We start from the raw sequence: 3,919 nt of genomic DNA on the forward strand, positions 1-3,919 counted from the left end.
TATGACGCTTTTAACCCCATGTCAAAAAACATGCTAGATACAGGTACGGAATGAATTATTATGGGACGTCAAATTGAGAAGGCAGAGAGAGGGAGGGGAGGGAGGGAGAGAGAGAGAGAGAGCAGCATATGTTGGTGAAGATGAGCTTGTCTTTGTCGCTGGTGGTGATTAAGAGGAGCAACAGTAGCATAGGTCGCAGAAAGGAGAGCTTCACGTTGTTCCTGTTCTTGGGGAAGAGCAGCAATAAGACGGGGTTGGAGAAGAGCAACAACAAAGGGAGGCACGGGAAAAGGAGCAGCGACAGGGGTGCAAGAGGAGAGAGGGTGATGGATGGATGGAGGAGCAGCGACTTGTGGTGGCAGATCGGTGGCTGGAGGCGTGAGCTGGTGAGGAATGGTGGTGCTACTAATGGCATGGTGGCACTGCCGCGGCCGACAGCTAGAGGTGGAGAAAGAGGTGTCGGGGGTAGAAGAGAGATGTGCCCAGATGGGACCGATTGCTGCACTAGGGATTTTACCCCTCTCAATCTGATTTGCCATATTCCATTTTGCCCCTTCCTCTTTTCTTCTTTAAGCACAAGTTGATCCTTCTCTTCTTTAGTCCCCCACCCTCCCCCACAAAAAAAGCTTAAGTCTTTCATCATTTCGAACCCTCCTTTTTTTTCATGCCCTTGTCTCATTTTCTTTAGCCTCTTAATGAGAATCTTGAAGTTTATAGTGCCTTTTGCACACTTTTCTGCAGAGAAACAAATGACTAGTCAACATGCTCTTTATATGATTATCATTCAAATATTCAATAAATCTTAGCAATAATGCATGAACATTAATCAATAATGGGTGAATTAACGAGCACAAATATCTATATCAAATGTGTCCATCAGTCTCGCCTATAGCTCTTGGTAAATGGGTCGAACCCACTTACTGTTCTACATTTTTTTTCTTCTTACTTTTTTTTGTTTTATTACTTTATTTATATTTATGAAATGGAAAAACAATACATTTAATTTTAAAAATGCTTATCACAAGTTAAAAAAATGTTAATGGCATGTTAAAAAAATGTTTGCACAACTTTTAGAAAATGTTGATAGCATTCAAAATGTATGTGACAATTAAAAAATGTTCACGACATTTTCCAAAAATCTTTATACTGTGTAAAAATGTTTGTGTAATTCGGGAAAAATGTTGATGGCATTAAAAAAACATGTGTGACATTTAAAAAATATGTCAATGCGTCTTGAAAAAAATGTACAATGTATTAAATCATGTAATTCAAATAAATGCTGATGGCATTCAAAAAATTGTAATGACCTATAGAAAATGTTCACGTGTTGCAAAAATATGATCATGACATTTTAGAAAAAACATTGTGTATACAATGTTAAAAAAGGGTTATTGTCAGCTGAAAAAAAATCAACATGCATTTAAAGAAATTATCAAGTATTCGTAAACATTTTCAAAACCATGTATCTTAAAAAATGTACATCATGTATTTATGGAAGGTTCAACATGTATCAAAAAAGATATTACACGTGTATACCAAAAATGTATAACGTGTATTGAAAATGTTGACATGTGTGAAAAATAAAATGAAAAAAACAAAGAAAACCAGAAAAGCTGTAAAACGACATAGAAAAACAAAAGGTAAAACAAAAACAAGTAGAAAAACTGGTCAAATGGCCAAGTGCTCGGGCCCGGAGCGGCCCAAGGGTCATTTTGTCATTTTGCCGCCAAGCATCGGACGCGTGATTGGCTTTTGGACGCAATGGCGAGGTGCCATTAACAATTGGTTAGGTTCCAATGTAAAAAATAGTAGTAGTAATTGGTCAGGTTCCACTCACAAATAAAAATTGGCTGGCTACGTTCGAAAAGAAAAATAGTACTAGTAGTTAATAGACAAGTACTCCCTCCGTTCCTAAATATTTGTTTTTTTAGAGATTTCAAATGGTCATCACATACGGATGTATATAGACATATTTTACAGTGTAGATTTACTCATTTTGCTCCGGATGTAGTCACCATTTGAAATATCTAAAAAGACAAATATTTAGGAACGGAGGGAGTAGTTGGTATTTTTGTCTTGTAAGAGCATTACTAGTAGAACCCCTAAACCCTCAAACCCTTGTAGCAGTTTTAAGGGTTGAGAAATGCCACTTTTTGACACTTTTAAGGGTTGAAAAACAGGGGCAAAGACTAGAACTCTCAAACCCAACCCTTAAACTGCTTTAAGGGTTGGATTTGAGGGTTCTAGTCTTTGCCTCAACCCCAATCTTTAAAACTGTCATTTCATATATCACACATTTCATCACATTTCATCAGATGACATATCACAAATTCCATCACATTTGACATAAAACAATAATCATTCTAGTTATTATTACAACACCGAATAAAACAATAATCATTCAAATTATTACAACAATGTTTGAGCAAATTACATAATTGTTCGAATCAAATAGGACATAGAAAAGTAAAACAAAGATACATCATGAACCAATGTGCCGCCCATCCAACTGCCAGTGGTGCTCTATTAGATCATCCCGGAGCCGACCATGAGTGGTTGCATCCTCAATCTCACGATGTGCTTGAAGAAAAGCGTGTATGCGAGAAGGATTTCTTTCCTGTTGCACACGGGTACCAACATTGTCATAGAAACAAGGGAGGTTTAACCCTCTTTCATCCTCTAGGATCATGTAGTGTAGAATCACACAACATTTCATGATGTTCATCAAGGTTTTTTTGTCCCAAAACCGGGTTGGACCATGAACTATGGCAAACCTTGCTTGCAAAACACCGAAAGCTCTCTCAATATCCTTGCGGGCTGCCTCTTGTGCCTTGGTGAAATGAGCCTCTTTTCTTGTTAAGGGCACCCCATTTTTCTCCTTGATGGACTTCACAAGAGTTGCCCATTCGGGATAGATGCCATCGGTGAGATAGTATCCCATTGAGTACTCATTGTCCATGATTTTATAGTTGCAAGCTGAAGCATCCCCTGAAATTAATCTTTTGAACAAAGGAGATCTATTGAGGATATTGATATCATTGAGTGTTCCCGGCAACCCAAAGAATGCATGCCAAATCCATGTGCCCTGAGATGCTATGGCCTCAAGCACAATGGTAGCATCACGGCTTTTACCGCAATACATTCCGTGCCATGCCTTTGGGCAATTTTTCCACCTCCAATGCATGCAGTCAAGACTACCTAGCATCCCCGGCCATCCCCTTTTTTCATTCATTTCCATTAATCTCTTTGTATCTTCCTCGTTTGGTGCCTGAAGATACTGCTCACCGTACAGCCGAATGACCAACTTGGCAAACCTACGGACTGACTCCGTGGTTGTATCTTGCCCAATGCGAAGATACTCGTCGGTATAATCCGTGGGTATGCCATAAGCGAGTACCCGCATTGCCGCCGATATCTTTTGATATGCACTAAACCCCATGATACCGGCGGCGGATCTACGACGTTTAAAGTAATAGGAGGCGGCCTCACAATCGTTGACAATCTTCACAAACAAACTACGCTGCATTCGGTACCTTCTGCGGAAGAGACGAGGAGGGTATGTAGGTACCTCCGCGAAGTAGTCTTCCATCAAATGCTCGTGTCCGAGAGCGCGGTTCCGGTAGATGGTGACTCGCCCCATCTTTGACCCTCTCCTCTGATCCATCAGCTTCACACGGTTTTCAAAGGATTGCGCGTCGATGAGGAGGCTCATCATCTCGACGTCGTCGTCTTGCAACAACTCGTCGATGTCCGAATCGTCGGATGGCGACCAACCCGACGAATCGGACAACGAGTCCATGTCGTTGTTGTTCACCTCCATCTACACAATACAACAAACAATAAATTGTGAGTGCCAAGAATGAATCAAAAAGGAAAAAAATAAAACAAAAAGGAAGAACAGGAAGCATACCTGCGGGTT

Source organism: Triticum dicoccoides, chromosome 2A (assembly GCF_002162155.2).
Source record: "Triticum dicoccoides isolate Atlit2015 ecotype Zavitan chromosome 2A, WEW_v2.0, whole genome shotgun sequence".
Taxonomy (NCBI): Eukaryota; Viridiplantae; Streptophyta; class Magnoliopsida; order Poales; family Poaceae; genus Triticum; species Triticum dicoccoides.